This window comes from Epinephelus moara, chromosome 18, assembly GCF_006386435.1.
Source record: "Epinephelus moara isolate mb chromosome 18, YSFRI_EMoa_1.0, whole genome shotgun sequence".
Lineage (NCBI taxonomy): Eukaryota > Metazoa > Chordata > Actinopteri > Perciformes > Serranidae > Epinephelus > Epinephelus moara.
Genome location: NC_065523.1, coordinates 11,211,586 through 11,234,911, shown reverse-complemented (window position 1 = coordinate 11,234,911; position 23,326 = coordinate 11,211,586). Strand labels below are relative to the sequence as shown.

Here is a 23,326-nt window from a genome sequence, read left to right as displayed (position 1 = left end):
GCTATTTTTTATTTTTATTTTTTCAACTTTTTTGGAAGCTGCAATAAGCAGGTTAGCATGCTAAACCCATATGTGCTTACTATGCTAACGTAACTTAGCCACAGAGTCCTAGGCTACACTACTGGCAACAGGACCAGGACTACAGAGCTGTTGTATTAATAGAACTGCAGAAACTAGAATGTGTCTGGCCAGTTTGCAACCTACTCTTATACGGCAGGGTTAGCACTGTGACAGTCCCTTTTTACAAATTAGCAAATTAGTCCCTTGAAAATACAATAACTGTCAAACTGACTGACAAATCACCTGTTCAGTATTGATGTGGTTTTTTTTGGCTAAATGGGACATTAATGTGTATTTCTATTTGGATGTTTGCATTTATTTTCTTTTTAATCAGATTTTTCCCCCTCTCCTGAGCCCTTACCTTAACCCTAAATTCAATATTTCATATTGATCAGGATACAGTCTGAGAGTACTTCTTTTTTTCCTCTTTAAAAAATGATGTCTGATAAAGTCTATATTCTATAAACAGTGTTGCAGAAGGGGAAGTGTTCTTATAATCAGCATTGTTTTATTGTGGGCCAATACAGAAATTATGAAACCTAAATCTTTTGTTTTACATAACATGAGAAATCATCATCCCTATACACACAGGCTGCTATGTATTTATGTATGATATACATATATGTATGTATAATACAAGCAATTCAAGAAATACTGTAATTCAGGACCTTGTCTTTACCTTAAGCTTTACTTTATATTTAACTTTATTTTGTATATAGCCATATGTTAATATGTTCATAGATTCCTTTTATACAGCAATCAGAGATTGATCCTTGGAAGACAGGGTGACAAAAAAACACCCTATAGAGATAATGTGTTGTGCCTAAATCCAGCTTTTGGTGTATGAGTCAGCGTTTAATGTTTTGATTCACAGAGCACTTAATTTACATTTGACATTCAGCTGTGTAAAATGTCTACCACCTTTTGCAGCTACTGTACATGTTGATTACAGGTTGAGCCCTGTGTGGTGAGACTGTGTTGACATTATGTGTCTTTGTCTAAGCTTGTTATCTTTGTGCCCCACGGTTTGCTTCAGTCGTTCCAAAAAGCCACTCTATGTGTCTTTAGTTGCGAGCATATTAGTCTCCATGGAAACTCATTTTACCAATAGTTCATTGGCGCCAAATGACCCTGTACTGTTACTTAGCTTCTCGCTGCTTTGTGTGGAAGTGTTTTCTTTTGGAGATTAAACGTTCGAAGGCAAATTGAGGTCCTGCTGGTTTTATCGCTGGGATATTGAATAAGCATATGTGGAAAATACCAAAGCATGGTACTGTAACGCATAATTTGAAAACAGATTATGATATATTTCTGTGCTTCTTAGGGGCCAGGGGGTAACAACATGTGTAGTGCCAGCGCTGCTGCATATTTTTATCAGGTAGGAACAGGGTGTGGAAGGTAGCACCAAACATGTTTGAGTGCTGTTTGAATCTTTATGTGATACATCACCAAAAGAAAATTCCTGACCCTTTAATGCATTTGACAACAGGACATTTCTTCAAATTACTCAACAGACTCTGTTTTCATGTAACCATATTTTGTTTCCTGTGGTTCGACCTGTTTTTTGTATTGAACTGAATCTGTTTTGGGATTCCCTCTGGAATATTTACGGTCTTTCTCTTTCCAAAATGTCCACAGATAATTGCTAGAAGGCAGCGCCCAGGAAGGTCAGCCAAGAATCCCGCCGTAGGTGCCAAAGTGAAATCTACAGGACTACAATTACTTGGACAGACTGAGGCGGCAGAGCAAAGTGAATGACAGGTAGGAAATAATTCATATGAATCACCTGCTGTATTATGAATAACCACCTGCTGAGAGGACATAGCACGGTCAGTTATCCTCAGAATTGGTTCTGAATAGCCCTTTTTGTCATTTGTTGGTAATTGCCTTAATTCTCTTGATAATATAGTGAAATTAACCTCGGAGAACATTTCTTCCTTATGGCATTTATGAGACAAGGTTGAAGTTGACATGCCAGCAGTCACACAATTATATTTAGATTATTCTGCTCCACTGCTATTTGGCTTCTGCTTTTGATGTCGACACTTTAGAGGAGTCCTTCTCACTGCCGCTCATAATTCATAATCTTCATTTTACCAAAACATACAGTGTCGAATCCTACACGAAGGGCGTTCTTTAAGAAATTCAGGATCACTCACATCTATTTTCTATTTGGGGTACATCTGACCTTGTAGTGAACAGACATAAAAGGCTGTCAGTCAAACCATCATGCCGTCTTTGTTTCTTTGTGGTTGTCATTCTCCAGAGGAGTCAGGCAGCCACTGACTTAAATCTAGTGATTCTATGCTCCTGGCAAAATGCTTCTCTGTCCTTCTTTCTACCGAACTCAGCGACCGCCTCAGGGTAAGGTGGAAAGAAGGTGAAAAAAAAAAAGTTTTAGAACAGCGTTTGGATGGTTACGGAATGTAATCAAGGCCAGTAGATGGTTAAATAGTTCAGCTTTTTCTAATGAATCATTTTACTCACTTAACACTCTAACCTTTGGGAGACTTTAACCTTTTCTGTCAAACCTTAGAAACAAAGGATGGCGGTAGAGGAGTTGACATACCTGCTGTGAGTCAAACTGAAATTTAGACTCTCCACATTTTATGTGTGAGGCCACAAGCTCTATGATGATAAAACAGCTACTGTACATAGTTTTTCATTTTGCAAAAGCAGTAAAAATTATTTTCAACCATTGTCTTAACGGCATCGAAGCCTCTGAACAGGCATCTCCCACTGAAACTGTTGACTAATACTTGAGGGTGTGCGTTGCCAAGAGATGCGCTGTGGTGCGGTACTCACTGGAGATTGTCTTGTGTGTGTTGACCCTGCGTGTTATGAGTGTTGATACAAAGCGTTTGTTTTACAACAAGTACCCATCATTCAACATTTCAAAAGACTTGTCACGCTCTTAAATTTGTATTCCACATGGAAAGTAAAGGCTAGTTAGCCTAGCTTGCTAACACTACTACTACTACTACTGCTACTACTACTACTACAACATGTTGTTAGTTCATGTTACATAGTGTTGTCCTTGGTCCAGATTGTCGACAAGGGGGGGGGGGCTATCTAGCGTTAGATGTCTTTTTTTCATAAATCCATTTGTGGGGATGGCACATGACCACTCTTTAAACTTACATGCAGAGTTTCCACCGCACTTTGAAAAACTGGTGCGTTATTCTCATTATGTTGACTAATGATGACTGAGAAGGGTTGCAGTTTATTTACAGATGACAAAACGTTTTCGACAGGCCGGCCTTCATCAGTGTCACAGTCATGCAGTATAGATGCTTCTTAAATAACAAACAAACAGGTGATCCATTTTAAGGTAATTGGCATTGCACCTGGTAAAGCAATCAGCGGCATAATGATCAGTGAGCATCCAGCATTAAAACAAGGAGGAAGGTGGGAAACGGTTCACCACAAAAAAAATGAGTACACAGTCCATTAGACTTATATATACATTAGGTTTATTTACAGATCAAATGTTTTCAATTCCTTCTTTTGGTTAATTTTTTTTCCCCAAATAAGTACATAAGTTAAACCAAACAATAATTTGAATTTCACTTTGATCTTGTGCACTCTTAGAGATGCTGTGGGCACAAATAAAAACGCTTCATTTTAAAATATTAGTGGAATTATTATACATTAATTCTAATCAAATTATCACCATGAAAGGTAGAATCCACCAAAATTCTAAACACAGGTTTGTGGACTGCCATCATAACCACACTAGGCTAAACTTTCAATCACTACCAATTATTCAAGTATAATTTAATTATTATTAATATTTCCTAATGCTGTTATAGGTTCATAAATACACTGGTAAACATGACCACATTCCTATTAACGTTTTCTTAAGATGGACAAAAATGCTTATGGTTCATCAAAATCTTATTATCTATGTTAATATGCATGTGTTAATATAGTATGGGTTTTTATGGCTAAAACCTTACCGATAAGACCCCATATTTGACCATGATACTGAATGTTAACGGTTAAAACTGATACACACATCACCTTTAACACATCATGTTGGTTTGTGTTTCACTGTGTTGGCATCTCAAACACCCGTGTGTGTTGCCTCAGATCTCTCTGCATGTTGTTGACCGCAGTGTTTAGAGGAATTTCAGACGCTTGTCCGTCTAACCACCAGCTGGCCGACTGACTCAAACCCTCAGCAGAACATCAAACATCACAGTATCTCACTGCTTGGCTCAGTTTCACATAAACAGATCAAGGGTACCACAATGTTTTTATTCCAGTTGATATGGAAATGTCACATCATTTCAAAGAGAACTTCTGTTTTATTCATGTCTAATATCCTTTTACTTCTGACTGCCCAATACGGACCTAGGAGAGCTCTAACCAAGCAAAAAGCAAAAGAAGCTTTACTGCAGGAGGTACAGTGCACTGCACATGCAATTGTTTTACTGAGGAAAATGTGGAATTTTTCAATTGAAAATGCACATATTCGTGAATACTTCTGAGGAGAAACATTACCCTTCTCTGCACAGAGGCAATTTCTGTCTAAAGATTCAAAAGCAGATTCTTCTTCCCCTGCTTTGAGACAAATATTGTGAGATTTGTGCTCCATTGATGCCTTGCAGTGTGAAGTGATGATCAGGTGAGTGGGAAATTGGTCAGGATGAAGGATGAACTAATATGATTGTATCTGCACTTATTTAGCAGCAGAACAAATTTGATATCTTTTGCCCTTCCTCTCTTGTTGTGATAAGAGCTGTTCTTTACTTTCATAATGGATTTGTTATTCTAACAGATGTTATAAGGGCTCTTTGAAAAATGAGAATATTTGGTATTCCAGCTGAGTGCCGAAGTATCTGACAGAAGATGTCTGGATAGTATACTGTAATATTGCTGATTTCTGTTTCTGTCGCATTAAATTAAACATGTATATTTTTCTTAAATAATGCTGATGACACTGTAATTAGTTTCTGTACTCAAGCGAAATATCTCGAAGCTAACGGGGCAGAGTGTGTAAGTAATTACAATAATTTATCCAGTGCAGCAACTAACAATTATTTTCATTTTCTATTAATCTGCCTATTGTTCCCTTGATTAAATGATGAAGAATACTGTCTGTAAAATGTCAGAAAATAGTGAAAAAGGCCCATTGCATTTTCTAAACCCTAGGTGACTCTATCATGGTGCTTGTTTTGTCTGATCAACACTGCAAAACCTAAAGATACTCGGTTTATGTAATACAGAAGGCAATATTTTGTATTTTTCCTTAAAATCTGATAAACAATGGACTGTTTTCACGGTAAAGTTGAGTTTTACCTTAAATTACTTAAAGCATATGGAAACAAAAACTGGTAGAAGCATTTCATTGGGAGAGGTGTCAAATGTCCTAGCAGGTACCAAGTGTTTTAAAAAACTACTTAACCCACAAAATGACCATTTGTATATCAATTACTCACTCATGTTGCCTTGAATTCATAAAGAAGACTTTCTCACATGCCTCAACGATGAACAAAGAATCCAAAAACCTTGAACACTCTTAATGAATTGAAGTCATAGGGGTCTGCGTTTAACAGCAAAACCATATCAAAACATCTGTTAAAAAAGTCTTTAACAACTTGTGCAGTAAAATCCAAGCCTTATTCATCCAGCCATACTCTTAGTACCTCAAAAAAAAAAAACGAAAACAAAAAGCGTTTTCGCTAAAACCTTACTATGTAAAACACCTCTATATTACCAGCCTGAAACACAGACGAGTAGTGTACCTGGGCAACTCAATGGAATGCATGAGCAGAGTTCAAACACATACGCTTGCCCAGATGCACAACTTGTATTCAGCAATGTTTTAAATTAATGTTCTAGCAAAAATACATATGTTTGGGAAGTGCTGGGCATACGACTGGAAAAATGAGACTTGGATTATACTGCACCAGTTCTGTGAGAGTCTGTAAATGGAATTTTGTGGCGCCCACATCAATTCATCAAGAATGTTTGCAGTGTTTGAATTCTTCATTCACAGTTGAGGCATGTGAGAAAAACATAACTTTTTGCAGGAATTCAAGGTAACATGGGGTGAGTAATTGATATATAAATGATCATTTTGTATCCCTTTTAAAACGGTAAAGTGGAGTGAGAATTAGTTGTTTGTCAGCACCAGTGCTTTGCAGACTTGCTAATGTTCTGTAAACTAACAGATTTAATTCCTTGTAATGTAATATTTGACCTCATCTGCATGTTATCCTCAGCCTGTTACATTGCCAGGACTGGATTGCAAGTATGACTGGCACCTTCCTCTAGGGCTCTGCTTAATGTTTCCACTAGTATGTCTGGTGCCACACCCTATACATCTCTATTCTCAATTATACATGGGCTGGAATGGGAAATGAGCATAGGGCACATCATAAAAAGCTTGATAACAGAGCTAATACAATTACATTAGAGTGATTAAAAAAGGTTAAATAGGTGATCTATTACATTGATCTTAAATGCATTCAGACTTAATTTAATTTAACAGTGCTATAATGCTGTAGTTAAAATATGTCCTATTAGTGTTTGGAGCCTGCATGTATAACGATTAATTATTGAATAATTGTTCATGCATTTCAACACTGGCAGGCTCTGAAGGGTGATTTATTTTCTTCAGTGGCTGTACAGAGATAGGGCTTAATTACAGTGGATAGCCTTATCTCCTCTCTCTAATCCTCTCTTTGGAGTCTCCCGCGTTCACGCCATCTAGTCGTCGATATCATCAGACTGTTGGCAGAGCCAGACAGAGAAAGTGATCCCCAATTTCTCTGTCACATTAAGGCTCATTCATGAAGTCTCTGCTGTGGACCTGACTTAAGAACTCCAAAGTGGGAGGAAAGAGGAGTCGCTGAGTGCTGGAAACCTCTCCCCCAGTCTGAGGTCAGCGCCGGCTGGCACATTACCCACTTGTGCTGTCTTTCTCAGCTGGATGGACTGACAAATGTGTGGTCAAATCTGATCAGATAATGGGCTCAGTTTCTTGCCAGGAGCAATTTGTTGCGGATATTCTTGTACTGATGTAGGCAATTTGGTTGTTTACCACTTCACTACAAGTACAACACTGTATGCCTGTGCTTTTCACAATGATGTTGGCAGAATACTTGCAAAACAAGGCATTTTAGCTGTAGGTGCGTGCATACAAATATCTCTTATGACTTTCAGCTGACCACTGGTTTGACTTGATGATTCACAATCTAGCTCTAGATCTTAATCATGGGGACTCACATATTAATTATTGTAGATTGGTGGAAGATTTCCACCACAGTTGGCACAAATAGTTGCATATATTAAATAAACTTGGGATGAATGAAATGTTGGCAGCATAAATAGATTGTATTTTGAGGTGCCAAATGGGAGTGGGATCAGCTCATGTGCCCGGCATGATTTGCCTGGGCTACAGCAATGCGATGCTCAAGAGAAACCACTGCAGTAAAAAAAAAAAAAAAAAAAGAAAAGGAAAAAAAACCTTACAGTCAATGAAGCAATGATATTAAATCTTAATGGTGAGTAAAGTCATTTCCAAGGACATTTTTTAATCTTATTCTACAATAACACAATCATTTGACATGTATTTCAAGAGAGAACCAACTACCTACAGTATGTGGCCAAAAGTTTGTGGACACTTCTGTCCATAGACTGTATGTTTGATCTGGGGCTCCTTATGAAAGAAAATCTTAATACTTTACTGTAGTGTGACAACAGTTTGAGGAAGACGCTTTCCTGTTTTAATGTCCCCATGCGCTAATCCAGGTCCACAAAGAAATGGTTTTCCCAGTTTATTGCAGAACTTGACTGGTCTGCACATAGCCCTGACCTCAGCTCCATCCAGTGCCTTTAGGATTAACTCAAACTGGAGCCCAACCTTATACCCAACATCAACACTTCACCTCAATAATGCTTTTGTGACTGAATGGGAGCAAATCTGTGCAGCCAGGTTCCAAACTCTTTTAGAAAGTATGAAAGTAGAAAAGTGGAGGCTATTATAGCAGCATACTTTTGCTGGAAGGGAATTGAATGTTCAACACCAACCCGGTTGCCAAACTAGAAATTTGACATTGGAGGATTGGATTAATAAAATTCTTTCTTTTCACAATATCTGCTCGTGGCAGCTATGGTTAAGGTTAGATGAAAAGATTGTGGCTATAGCAGATATTTCAATGGTAAAGTTACGTTTTAGGCTAAACAACTAAAAAAACCTGGCTAGAATTAGAGATTGATGGTGTGTGCTTTCCTGCATATATTTGGGACACTTTACATTTTCATGTACCACCCCAACCAACTCTTACTCTCCACCTTGCTACATAAAGGGCTCACTACTTCCTGTATCGGTAGGCTTCTGAATATTATTAGCCACGTTTCGCTTTCATACTTTAGTTCGACCACTTCATATTGAAAACAGACACTTGGTCTCGACTTCATCCACCAGTGTCTTGAAGCTTTTTTGCTTCTTTCCTCCTCGTAACTTAGCTCGCTAACTGGTTAATTGCTGCTTCATCACTGATCTGGAACAGCTGTGTGCAATTACATATTTTTGCCCATGTACTGTAGCTGTTGATGAATCAAAAACGCAATTACATTTACACTTGTGTTCAATGTGGTCACAATGTTTACCTGGCCAATTGGATCACAATCTGTCCTCAATGCATTTTGGGTGCATTTACAGCTGTACTTTCGTGAGGTCAAGCACTATATGATTGCAACCCGATCACTCAGAATGCATTTCAATGAGCATTAGTTGAACCTGCAGTAGTACAACAACTCTGACTAAAATGAAAAAGTAAGAAACTTGAAAATAATCAAGTTTAATTATAGTGGGTCTGACAACACAGGTCCAGACATCACCAGTCCCTAATCTAAAGAGTTAAAAAAGAAAGACTTCCAAAACCAATCCTAGAAAGGTGGAATGCATGGTTATTGAAGTGGAATTATACACACTGGCTGTCTTTGAGTCCCTCCCTGCCTACCTGTTTTCTGGAGTGATGAACACAGTGCCGGAGATGCTCAGTATGCTGATTTCTCAGGGAGATGACAGAGGAGGCTGGATGTTCTGCCGTACTTTCATTGGCTGAGTGGGTTGATGTTTGTCAGATCAGCAGGCATTACGGCTTGTGACTAGTTTGGGCATCCTAAACATCGGATCTGCTGCTGTATTCATAGTTTTTTGTGACCGAAAAGAGAAATGTCAAACTGAATGCACCAAGAAATTCACTCCTAAACCATCATTCCTGTGTGCTCGGGCTCAGTGACAGCTCTACCTGAAACTGACACAGCTCCCAGTGCAAAGAGATGAGTAAGCTAACTAATTAGAGATCCAACACAAATGTTTAATGAGGAGATTATATATCACCGCACAAAATCCTGGAATAATAAGACTACTTTGTCATTAGCCTTTTTTCTTGAGAATGAGATTTTTCTCTTTTTACCCTTCTTACTATAGTTGAAAAGTCTTTACTCGCTTCAGGAAGTTTTTAATATAAGTTATAATAAGTTTTATAGTAACTTTTCACTTGCTATTCTTACCATACTTCCATGATAAAGTACCCTTCTCCTGGATTTCATTTAGTTTTAGAAGATTAATCCATTTTAAGGCACATTAAGCTCATTTGCTTCCATTTATTTTCAACTGATGATTTTTGTATTTTTTCATCTTCTCTATATTTTCTTATCATTATTCTGCCATTAAGCTACATGGAGACATTGTTTTCTGATTTAATGTTTTCAAATAGAAACAAATACTTTTTACTGATTTTCTTGTTACTGTAGTAAAGTCCCAGCTTCCTACTCTACATCTTTTCCTTTTTAATTTCGGCATTTCTTTCTTTTATTTTTGGCCAAATTAAAATGTTTTCTTGCTTTTTTTTTTTTATTTGCTTTTGCTTTGCATCCACAAGTTAATTTAACAAAAACATGACACCAAATGCCGACGTACCATCCAAGTGAATTCTTTTGGAGATGAGGGATTTATCTGTGGCTGATATATTATCCTCCAATGTGGAGCTTTTTTTGTACAATAGTATGAATGAACACATTAAATATGATGCACTAATTAATTCAAATTAATTACATTTCCGGTCAGCAATTTAAAGGAAGGCTTCACCAACCAATTTCAATTATAGTTACTCACCCCGTTATCTTGACTTTGTGAAAATTGTAAACATTTCTTGCATACCTCTACAGTGAACAGAGAATCGAAAAACAGAGAAACTTTTTCATGAATCAAAACGATTCACTGCAGCAAAACTATATCAAAATATCTGTTTACAAACTCTTACACAACTTGTGCACTAAAATCCAAGTCTCATTTATACATCCCAAACATTCATTTTCATGATAACCTTTATTTAACTTATATGCTGAAGTGTTTTACATAGTTAGGTTTCAGCAAAGACATGTGTTATGTTAGAGTTTAACAGATGTTTTGATATAGTTTTGCTTTTGTTGTGTTTTGTTTTTTCAGTTTTTGAATTTTTCATTGAGCATGGAGCCATGCAAGACAATCAAAGTTTTCTTCACACAGGATGAGTAGTTGATATACAAATGAGTATTTTTGGAGGTGAAGTACTCTTTTGAAAAAGAAAAAGAGTGTCAGTAAAAGTGGCCTTTGTTTGTTAGCTATAATTTGTTCACAAGGCTTATGTTGACAGTAGGAAGGACCTTAATGTGACGTCAAGGGGTTTATCCTTCAAAGTTTAGCCTTTATTATCCTCTTTGTCCAATAATACATCTCTGCTTTTTTCCCCGTCAAAAATAAATCTTTTAGACTGCTTCCGTTATACATTTTTAACATTTTTAAAAATTTTAAATATTTTTTTATCTTCCTGTAAATTAAAATTTTAAAAACCACACATCTCAACTAATTATTAAATCATTGGTTTGGATCAGTAACTTTCATTTCAACAATTCCTGCTCATCTTCTTCCTCTCTCTCCATATTATTGCAATTTTAGTCTTATTACCTTCTTTTAAAATGTCGGTGCTATAAGTCATCCTCTTGCCTGGAATGTAATCAATATTCAAACGAGGTAGCTGATTTCTGCTAACTGAATACCATATGCCAGCACCTGATGTTATAGTGATGGTAATAGCACTGTCAAGTTTGACAATGTGGAGAAAGCAATACTGTCATTCCCCATATTCACTTTTGAAAATCTCATTTTGCTTTCATCTCTTCACTAACACAGAGCTGTCAACATGTAATTCAATGAGTGTCACCACTGCGCTTGAACATTTTCTTCATCTCTTTTGCCAACGGTGCTCTCACCATCCTGCATGACTTTACTTCTGTTGTGTTTAAATCATGCTATGGCCACTTTGGTTGTGATTGTAGTTAATTATCATGCGAAACAGCGTCCCACCTTTTGTATTATACACCGGGTTTCACTAAAGGTCTTGGTTTGTGGGAAACATTTGATCTGAAAGTGATGTGTTGATGTTTACAGTAATGCCTCTGCACAATAGCTGCCTTTATCCTAAGTTGCCGATGAAATGGCCTGTCAGAACGGAGGAAATTGAAACCAGTCAATATCTCGGGCATTGTGAGAACACTATCTGCTGTTTCCAAAAGCAGTCGAAGCACAAAACACAAATATAAACATAAACATCCTTATACACACATACATAGTATATACTCTGCCCTTTTTCAGCCTTACACTGAGTGAAATGCACCTCAAAAGGGAGCAGCCATTAAAAAGTGTGCTTCAGCCAAGGCAATCCAGACATCTGAATTCAAGCATACTAACGAATGTTATCAGTGTATTCAGAGCCTGATATTTCTTCTTCTTCCTCTGTGCCATAGAGCTCAGTTGTTGTCCAAAAATTATTTAAAACACATTAATGAGTCACGCTGATGTTCCATGTCTTACTATAAACACAAACTGTAGTTTATTTTGACTCAATCCCACATACACCACAATACTGCTACCACAATACTCACTAGAGCAACAAATGTGGATTAATCCACTGCTGAAAATAGTCCCCAGAAAATGCACTATTTTTACTTGTTTGTTTGATTAAAAACTACAGTGACTTGCTGTTTTAGCAAATTACTGAGACAATGGAAAGTATATATCTGTGAGCCGTTTATTTAAAATTACGGACATCATTTTGCTTGATATCAGACAGAATTGTCAGCTCGTCACACTCCATTTCCATCTTTAGTCTGACATTGCCCCAGCTCCAACTGATTTCCATGGGGAAGGGGGATTTGATTTTCCCTAACCAATCACTAGAGACCAAAGTATCCGTCTGAATCGAACGTCATGTTAGGTCGCCACTGACACGTCGCCATGCTGCCGTAGACGCCAGAGATGCCAGACGAATGAATCAAGTTGGTGGAGTGGGCGGTTTCAAAGGTCTGGACCCAGGCGAGTCGTCAGTAGGAGCAGATGGGCTTGGGGCTGAGGTCAACAAACAGGGTTGTGGAGTAGGAGTATATTCAGAGGCATTGGCAAAACAGTCTCATCTCAAGGTCCATATAGTAGCTGTTCTTTAGCTATATATTATCACATTCATTCAGTAGCAGATAGTTTGTCCAGTTGTCATGGAGATGTAAATATTCAATACTCACTTTGTTCTAAACGCTTTAAGGACTTCTCGTCCATGTTGACCTGCAATATGAATCTCCATCATTCAGTTCCATAACATGATCCAAAGCTCCAAAACAGTGACCAAAACAACTTTGAGGTGAGGTTGTTTTTTCAATTGCAAGGTCAACAATGAACTTTGAAACTCAAATTTGAGTCAACATGGAGGAGAAGTCCTTACAATGCTCAGAGAAAAAAAATGGAAATTCAAAAAAGTGTATTTCCATGACAACTAGGCAGATGAAAATGATGTGATATGATCAAAAGCTCAAGAACAGCCACTAAATGAAGGGGTGAGATTGTTTTGCCAGCTGCTGTTTCCAGCTATCTCAGCTATTGAGAGACGGGACTATTGTTGGTTATTGGCCATTTTGTAAGAATTGTTAACAACAACAACAAAAAAAAGCCGAATGACAGTTGTGTGTTTCCTGAACACAACTTAAGGCAGACATTTTCCTCCCTCAGACAGGATTTTAAGTCACCTGTTAAATCTGTTTCCTTGTTAAATGGCAAACACTTTTTTGTCTCCCTTTCTTTAGCAGAGATCCAAAGATTCAGACGGATCATTTACATACAAAGGGATGATCCCTCTCTCTCAGCCCTACAAGTGATGGGAATTATCTGGTGTAGTGCTACTTGTGTTGTTGGCTTGTTTCACCATAAGACGTGTGAACAACACTTCAGTTGTTTCCAAGCAGGCCGACACTACAGTCATTTTCATCAGCACTCTTGTTCAGGTAATGTTCCTTCAGGCTCGCTGATTTCAGGGCTTATCTTGTTAAGAGCCCCCTGCCTCGCCGCAGATCCGCGCGGCTGTCAGAGGCAGGGCCCGCACATTTCAGCACTATTATTGGTGATTGTAGAATGACACTAATTAAAGTCATTGATGGTTAAAATGAAGCGCCGCACGTCCCGCTTATTTTGTCACAAAAGCTCAGATAGCTTCTCAACCTGGCCCAGTCGTGTAGTTATCATGTCATTTGTTTTCAAGCCATGTGGAGAAACTAGCATGTGTGTGTCACTTCATTAAAAAAACAAACCTCAAGATGGGGGAGAGCTCTGCTTGCGGTATTTACATTTTAATTTTAGCAGGGGCTTTCATTTGCTTATGGCAAGGTGCAATACTATAGCTCACTGAGTCAAACTTTAATCTAGCCATTATTATAATGGAGCCAAACAAAAATAGCAAACACTATTTATAGAGCGTCTTCCTTCCCTCTCAGCTGACTGGAGTGACACAATTCATGTTAGACTCACCATTTGAAATACTAAATGATACACAAAGTCAAATTCCTTTTAGTATGTGCCGACAGTGAAAACTGAGGCTGACTGTTGTTGCCTTACTTGTCCCCAGCTGTCATGGTAAAAGATATTAGACTGTTGCCCATGAAACCTTAATCTCCACTGAATCTAGGGGTCTAGTAGATGTACCTTTTAGTTGGACAGTAGGTCTGGTTGAAAATCTGGATGGAGACGGGGAGGTGACATTATTTAGATGTACATGACTTTGGGAGGAATATTTCACTGTCTTTATTTTATTGTATTTAAACAATTTTTGGCGAGTCAGGGACAACAGAAGTGTGCTTTAAACACAGACGTGCTGTATTATAACCTTTTAAAGGGACAGTTCATTCCAAAATCCAAAATACATATTTTTCCTATTACCTGTAGTGCTGTTTATCACTCTAGATTGTTTTGGTGTGAGTTGCCAAGTATTGGAGATATTTCCTGTAGCGATGTCTGCCCCCTCTGGAGTATAATGGACCTAGATGGCATTCAGCTTGTGGTGCTCAGGGTGCCAAAAAAATACATTTGAAGAACTCAACAGCAATGTGTCTTTCCAGAAATCATGACCCAGTTACTCAAGATAATCCACAGACCTTGTTGTGAGCAGTTTCATGTAGAAACTATTTTCTTTCTAACAAAGTATACCGGCCAACCCTATCACTGCGCATTGTATTCAAAGTCTGACTTAAACGTACAATATGTAATTTTGTTAGAATCCTTCAGTGTTCACCAGGAGCAAGATTGTCCACAGAGGTCTCCTCCTCTCCAAAACAAACGGATTTGGTGATTAAAACCAGTAAAAACATTGAATAAAATAGTTTCGCATTAAAAAGTGGTGTTTTTCTGATGCTGTTCGGCATGGCAGGGGCTGGAGCTAAGTTGCCACTACACTTTGCTCAGCTTGTTTCTCCAATAACTTAAGATCCAGACATCCGATGACTTAAAATCCTGCATCAGGTTAAGCATATCGTTAAAAATGACAGAGATATAAAAAGTGTATCATACAAATGTTGCTTAAAACTGAATAAAAAGCTAATGTATGACAGCTTCTTGCTGACAACCACAACCCTGATGCATGCACAAAGAGGATATGATGCCACTGATGGGCGAAGGCACGGACCATGTCCTTGATTAAAATGACAGATTTCTCTGGGTATGAACATTGTTGGAAACATTTGGGAAAATGTAAGTACACAGCTCAGCAAAATATATAACATTGGTCCAGTTGGGTTTAAACATTTTAATGCAGAAAAAATATACATATTATATCTTTAAGCTGACACTGACAATAACTAATATCTACAGTGTAGGAAAACATGTCTGCTTTCCAGCATAACCTGGTCTACCCCTCATGCTATTTCTTGTGTGCATGTAAACAGTGAATGTGATGTTCTGATGTCCACTTGCTGTTGGCACAGAGAAATCACAGCAGCGATAACTGATAAGCAATAATTTATTCTGTTATTGGTGGAAATTTACATAAGACAGACACAGTTTATCGGATAAATGAGTCAATACGCTTTTCAATTAGCTGCTCAGAATCACTCAAAGGACCCTTCTAAAATGACTTAAGGGCCCGATTCGACCCAAGGACCACCATTTGAATAACCCTGCCTTAGGGTTTAATGAATTGACAACCTTTGATTTGACACTTTTGCTTCAGTAGCCGCACATCAGCCCTCACCTCCCTGTTGTTGAAATGGCTTTACGGATGCTCGATACATGTTCCACCTTTATTTATGGCCGTAGTAGCATCTGGCTGGCAGCCACAGCCAGCCGCCCCCCCCCTGCTTAAGATGCAGTGGAGCCTCTATGGGTTAGGAGGGCCAGCTCTATCAATCTGCTCCCTTCCGGCCCCCACGTTCCCCAGTGCGGTTAATCACTGCCACTAATTAGTGCTAATTACTCATCGCTGCCCGGGAGAGCCCCCCTCGCTGGCTCACACTGATCTGAAGGTCCTCTGTGGCACCCTGCTGCTTGGCATTCCTCAGGTATGGGAGGAGGTGCAGGGACGTGGGAGGTGCAGAGGGGACGGAGGAGGCTACAGAGAAGCTCATCTTTCCTAATTTACCTTTTTTTGGGCAACATTTTTGCTAAATAAAACACATCCCTGGTGTTTAGCCTCCGGTGGCTGCAGGTAGAAGGCTACGTCCCTGCGGGCTTGCAGGGCTGCAACGCCGTTTTAGCCAAGTAGACTGGTTTGTGCTGGTCTGCTTTGGTCGGCTGGTGGCCTTGTCTGCATGCACAGGCCGGCCAGGCTTAATGAGCCAGCACCTTTTTGCTCCCTCTGTCATTAATTGTCTGCGCCCATGACTCTGTGGGTTACGTTGTGTTCGGCTGATTTTTTTTTTTCTCCCAGTAATTTTGCTTTAATAGATTCAATTTGCTTTCATTTGCTTTGTATTGATTTATTTGTCCTGCTTTGTCTTGTCAACCATAGAAACCTATAATTTCTCACAAAAGTTTGTGATGAAAAGGCAGCGAAAAAAAGCTCATTTAATTTGCTAATATTGAGCGAGTTATTAAAAAAAGAGAAATGACAAATGATGTTGATACGGTGTGCAAGTGAGGCTTGACTAAAGCTGAACTCATTTCTTGGATGCAAGAAAACCCACATGAAAATATTACAGATTTCAGATCAGGTGCAAACAGTGAAGCTTAATAACAGGTTGAGAGGTTGTTAAATGCTATCATTCGATCTGTCAGGCTTTAACCCGTCCAGAAAACATCTCTGATAATAGAAGGTGAGCATGTCATGTCAGCCGTAAATAATTACACAATGACAGCTGATTGGAGGAAATGAGTAAATTGGTATTTCAGACAACAGTTTAGACCAGACAGGGTTGAGGACAAGTCTGAAATAGATTGCTTTAGCCTCTGTCAGAGGGACATGGAGCACAGCGCCGAGTGTCACTGGGAATCAACGAAAGGGTAAAGCCTTTACCTCTCACTGACCTCCAAATGTGAAGTGTCCAGCTGTAGTAACTGTGACAGATGAACCAGCCGCAGTCATAACACACACACATACAAGTTTCAGAAAGATAAAAGTAAAAGCTGTAAGTTCACCTCGACTGAAACTCTTATTACATGTAATAATTACTTGTAAATATTGCAAGTACTGTATGCACTTTATTTAGCTAATAATGTACCCTAACCTTCTTAATATTGTAGTTTCTGACTTAATACTTACTGCATACAATGAGTTTATGTGACTTTTTCCTTGTGTGCAGATTGTAAAGCCCTCTTTGTACAATAATGCAGAAATGACCCCAGCAATGCGAAAATATTTGCATAATTCAATTGAAGAAATTCTTTATGCCAACACATTTACATGTGTGCACAAGAAGCCAATCTTATCAAAGCCAAGTGAATGAGTCCGAAAGTCCTATGTTTTTTTTAAACAAATGAAAATGCTGCCTGCACAGTGACATTATTTCAACCTATTGACAGTAGAAAGCAACTGGTTTGTGATTCTAAGTTTCTTAAAGACACTGACCATATGGGCCAGTTGTACAAGTAGCTTATTACGACCCAGTTATGTTGATGTTAGACACCGACCTCTAGTGGCAGTAGGTATTATGATGGGAAGCAAAGTCAGGTGACGTAGTTTGAAGAGTGGCAAAGTTTGTGTAAGGAGGAGGTTGGGGTAGGCAAATGGGTCAAAAAACAGGACTTTCACCTGGTGTTTGTGTCCATCGTGTAAAACATGTAACATCTACATCATATGGAAAATGACATTAATGACAAACACACTTATTCTAACCCAAGCCATGATCATTTTCTAAACCTAACCAAGTAGTTTGGGTGCAACGGCGCCAATTTTATACAGTTCAGTTAATGTGTTTAAAAACTGTAACCTTTAACAGCCATTTAAGACCTATTCTGTGATTTAGCTATGACTCCAGTAGGGGTGCTGTTATATTGAAAGGTTTCTTGTGGATTGTAATAGAGCATAGGAACAAACAAGTTATGAAGTAGCTGTAGGACTTGCACTAAAATTTTGAACAAGTTGAGGTTCAAAGTTTATTCTTGACCTTGGACACAGCAGTCTACAAAGTCAGTTTAGACACTGTTCTGGAGCTTTCAATGGTGTAACATTCTCTTCATCAGCAGACAGGCAGCACAATCATCATGGTATTGGAGATTTTCAAAATATCAATTTTTCTGAGCACTCAAAGGACTTGGTCACTTTTGGCTCAAAATCTGATGTTCAGACCTTGGAAACAGCAGCTGACACAATATTCTTACAGTAGAAGAGGAGCCATTGTCTCCTCTGGTGCTTTGAAGTCAACATAGACGAGAAGTACCTAAAGAGTTGAGGAAGAAATGGAAATACAAACGACTGATTAAGATCATGTGATATGATCAAAAGCTCCAGGCAGGCTACTAAATGGACCTTTTAGTGAGAGTGTTTTACTAATTGAGTTTCATTTATCTGCACTGGATTAAGCGTTGAAATAATCTTGCAACACCAGCAAAATATTTGACTTGTTTTGGGTAAATAACACTTAAGTGACTGAATTGCAGCCAAAAATGAATTGCATCGTTGATCATTAGTTTATTACCAATTATACAAATGATTATGATATTCAAGAATATAAATGAGAATGTAAATGATATATAACAAAGTGAATTCACCACTTATTGTGAATTTAGAAACACAGGTATAGTAAAACTAAAATCACTTAAATCATCCAGCCATATAAATGTGTGTGAAAACATAACCAGCACTGAATGTTTGAGTGTGCGTTCACTCAGCAGCTGAACTGAGCTGACCAGACATTTTCATGTTGAAGCATTTCTTATCTTTGTGATATTTGCCGCCAAGGCCAGAGAAAAGCTATATGGGCAGGTTAGACCATGAATAGAAAACACTCTCTGTTTATGTCTCTCTGTATCATTACTTTCGGGTAGAATAGCGGTAGGTTTGAAAGCAATCTCAGTCGCAGCCTCTCAAAGAAAAGAAAAAAAAAGGTGAATCAGAAATGCATCGGGACAGGGCGGTAAACTTTATACAAATGACAGGATGACGTTCTCTCTCCACACTGACCCTGATGGGTTTTTATTTCTTTTGATGACAGGGAGGTGAAATTAGGTTATGGTAAATAATGTTTTTCAGATGCGCTCAGACAAGAGTTTTGACAACGAAAGATGATGTCTAGATATACATAGATCTTGTTTTTAAATGAGTTATGTGTTTGTCTGCATTAGCCTGTTTGTTTTGCATAAAGAAAGGGATAGTATAGTTGTTGCCGCCATAGGGTTATAGAAATGCTGTGGATCTAATCAGGGTCACAGCAAACAGCTGAGTGGAGTCACAGTACTTCAGCTCTAATAAGAGCCACAGGGGAAACGAGGCACAGTATATCCTAAGTAACAAGTCCTCCAAATTAAAAAACAAAATATTTTGTTTTCAAGTGTCTTTACAATGACATCGAAGCATTTTCTGATCCAATGCCATTATCAGCTGGATGCCATAATTTGACTGATAAATAACTGTGTTTAATGAAGTGTTAGGTTGAGCTGTAGGCTCTTGGTAGGAACACATATTACTTCCTTCTCATCTGGCTGGCTGGTAGTGGGCGGGGCTTATCAATTAACTCCGTGGTCCAGGTGTGATAATGAGCGTCTTCAGAAAGAGTGAAAGAGGACTGCACTACCCAGAGACCTGAGGACAGCACCGTGGTTTTTCGCTCGGTGAACCTGACCGCCGACTTCCTCCAGTTTTGTGTTTTGTTATTTTTGTTTTGACCACCACTTTTATAAAAACTTGAACAATATCTGTCTGCCACGACATCGCCGGGGCTGGCCGCTCGTGGGGAGCCTCGTCCGAGCTCGCCGTTGTTGCTGTTTAGAGGTAAGCCCCACGCACAACCCCACAGCCAGCCAGCCATGTTTCCGCTCTGCACACTCTATGTTAGAGAATGAAGTTGCCTAGACACGACCGGAGTCAAACTATCAGTCATTCTCGTAACAGAAGTGATGGTTTGATTAAGGGTTGGATAAGTTAGGGAGATTTTGCTTTTCAGGGTCAAAATTACTTAGGGGGGCTTTGTTGTCATGGTAACAGGAGTAATCACATGGTTGGGGTTAGGGAAAGTTTGTGGTCATGTTTAAAAGATCTTCAAAAAGAAACAGAAAATATTAAAAGTCCACTCAAAAATGTGTTGTTCTTCTGTTTATTCCCCCTAAAATGACCTTGAGAATACTGACTTGTATCTGTACAAAGTTTCTCACCAGAGAGGTGTTTTGACATTCCTCTACTGAAGGGGTGATGTCTGTGCACTTCCCTAAAATCTGAATTCAAGCTAGATTAGGTACGCCACTAAGAAGAATACCAATCATTGTCTAATATAGGAAAAACATTGAGGAGGAAAAAGCTTTGACAAAACACTGGTAATTTGGAAAGCAAACATAGAATGCAGTTTTCGGATGTAAACCAGATATTGGAGCTTCCTTCCACAATCTACCAAAGCCCCATCACAGATATTATTGTAGGTTTAATTAAGCAATATCACACGAGAGGGAGTGATGTTGTACTGTATATCGTCACGGCTGTGATTCGGTCATGACAATTACAGCTCTGACGATATACAGTACAACATCACAACCTCGAGTGTGATATTGCTTTTATACAACAGTTCAACAACAGCTTAAACAGCAATGCTGAGCAAGGAAATGTTAACAAAAGGTGATGAAATAAATTATTTAAGTATGTTATGTAGCTCCGCGAAAAAAAAAACCAGTTCCCCCAGTCTATTGCCAGGCAACGCAGCACACACGCCAGGAACTCACAAGCTAGCCTACTTTGTATTTACATTGATCTGCAGCTGTGTAACTTCGTCCAGTTCGGCTGATGAAACGTTGGCAAACCTGGATGTTGGCACGGCCGGATTCAGCTTCAACTCTTCCTCATCCTCATCAGTACCTCATCAGATGATCATTGATAATTCCTGACTGTGTTCGCTTAATTTTTGCTCCTCTCCAGTTTGTCGAGGTCAGCTGATGTTACACAAACACACCTGGAGGTCTGCACAGAAGAGTCCTGGGTTTCCTTTTCCTCGTCCTCTCCTGACGACCACTCATAATTTAATTCAAATGTAATTTTGGGGAAAATATCCATCTTCTTGGTGTAACGCTATAGTGCCCGTTTGTGTCAATGTAGCGAGTGTGACCTGTGAGCAGAGTGATTTTACTGTTACAAGTCCCAGTGATGTTATACTCTGTATCAGCACTCACGGAATGCCTCTCGTCGAATCAAATTACTCGGTCGGAACTAACTGTGTTATAACAACTATTATCGTTGTGCCAGCCACTGCCAGTTAGCCTACACACTAACAAGCAACAGAAACAAATACAAGTTGCTAACTGCACACACCATTCTGATACTGCTGCTAGTCTTATATTTTGGACCACAAGACTCCTCATCTGAGTCTGGGTCTGACTGAGGCTCAAACGTGTATGGATGAATTTCTCTGATAGCTATCTAGCTAGCCATCTTGATGTGCACTGCTCTTTCACCGGTCAACCTAGCACCTTGATGTGCACTGCTCTTTCACCGGTCAACCTAGCACCAATCTGGAAATCCATCGGTAAAAAAAAATAAAAAAAAAATATTTTTTTCTTCCTTTACCTCTGGAGGCACAGCCCGGAGTTTTTCGACTAATGGAAGTGCAGGGGCCTCGGCGATCGCTCACACCCTTCATTTCCGGCGGTGCCCCCAGGGAATCGCCGTGTTGTTTACAAATACTTTGGGTAGAAAACCAGCAGAGTTTAGCTATATATCAATCACATTTTTCACGTCACTATATCACCGTGTAGACTAATCTGATGTTTGTTAAGTCTATAAACACAATGATTGAACAAACGTTACTATTTCTGTGTGTTTTGTAAATAACATGGTTATCGTAGATTAGCTGGGCTAACCGTTAGCTGTTAATGTTAGCCGTCAGCGGTGTCTGTAATAACCATAGACTGTATAACAATAAGGTAATAACTCAATAAACGGTCCGTGAATAAAATATTTTTTCCAGCGGATATCTTAGTTACAACATGATTGAGCTAGCAAAGCAGTTTTGTGTTGCTATGTGTGGTATTTATTCAGTTATGGGAAATCACGATGTCTAGAAAGCATCAGTGGCTGCAGCTGACAGGGACAGTTAGCAAAGCTAACATCAGGACGTCATCTGTTAAAAGCCTCCCGTTGTCGGATATGACATGAAACTACTCCAGTTTGCTCAATCATGTTGTAACTAAGACATCCGCTGGAAAAAAATTTTTTTTCACATTGATGGGATGGCGTTTTGGGTGGAGCGGTCGCTATGGACGCGGAGCTTGCTGTTTCTGTAGGTACACATTACCTGGGGACACCTGCACGTCTAGGCCACGCTCCCTCCATTGTGATACACCTGCACGTCTAGGCCACGCTCCCTCCATTGTGATTTGCTAAAGCGCAGCATCGTTCAAAATCAAAGCCCCGCCCTCCCCCCCTCTGTAGTCGTCTTTCACACAGGGCTGCCGACAGATTCTACAATGTAAATTGCAGAATCTGTCTTGAGAGATTAACCTAGCACAAGCAGCGGTGGTTGACGGGGTGGAAGCCAGATCCAAAATTTCTCAGTGAGGGAAAGAGTAGATCTGCTTCCAGCCCTTTTTCAGAGTTTCATTTCAACTATAATGTGGGGGAACAGTGTTAAACAAAATGTTAGTATTAGTATAAGTATTCACTTCAAAATGCGATGGAGGAGGAAAGTCCAGCTCTGTTGACCCAACCATTCAGCCAAACCTTATTTAAAACCAGAGGTGGATTATAACTACATATGTTTAACATTATACTTTAGTTTGGGTCCTGATAGCCCTACTTCATTACATTTCACAGCCAAATATAGACTACTAGTTTATACCCAGATTAATTTATTTGACTGCTATAGTTACTAGTTACATTGTTTATAATGATGTTAGATAAAAAATATATGAAATATGTGTTGCTATGGATTAAACTACCCAGCTATAGGTTATGTTAGTTACAGTTTGCTGCACCAGCTACAACAGTTAAGAACTTCTTGCATGTGAATGGACCAGAAATAATAATCTAGTCACGTATAATGTGGAATGCATAATATGAATATGTTCTCACTTTGATAAAGTACATATTGCTGCATCATACTTCCGCAGGCTTACTTCACTACCAGGATTTTGAATGTGGGACTTGTTATTTCCAAAATTGTAAGAAGACATAACAAGAAAGCAGAAGTTTATTTATGTCTCATTTCAGTCCAAGAGAAATACAATGTGCTTCACATAGATACACATCCTGCTGGATGAAGCTAGCCTTATTACACTGGGCTGTTACTCTGCAGCAGTGCCCTTAAATGTGCCCAACAATGC

At 39.0% G+C, this 23,326-nt stretch overlaps 1 protein-coding gene across 3 annotated transcripts in view; it reads left to right on the top strand.

Moving 5' to 3' along the window:
• Positions 1-23,326, top strand: part of LOC126404819 (RNA binding protein fox-1 homolog 3-like) — a 457,207-nt gene that overhangs the window by 52,338 nt on the left and 381,543 nt on the right. For all 3 annotated transcript variants that reach the window (XM_050068158.1, XM_050068155.1, XM_050068156.1), the window contains exon 2: positions 1,699-1,821. The gene's annotated coding sequence lies outside the window, so the exon portion shown is untranslated. The remainder of the gene's footprint in view (positions 1-1,698; positions 1,822-23,326) is intronic.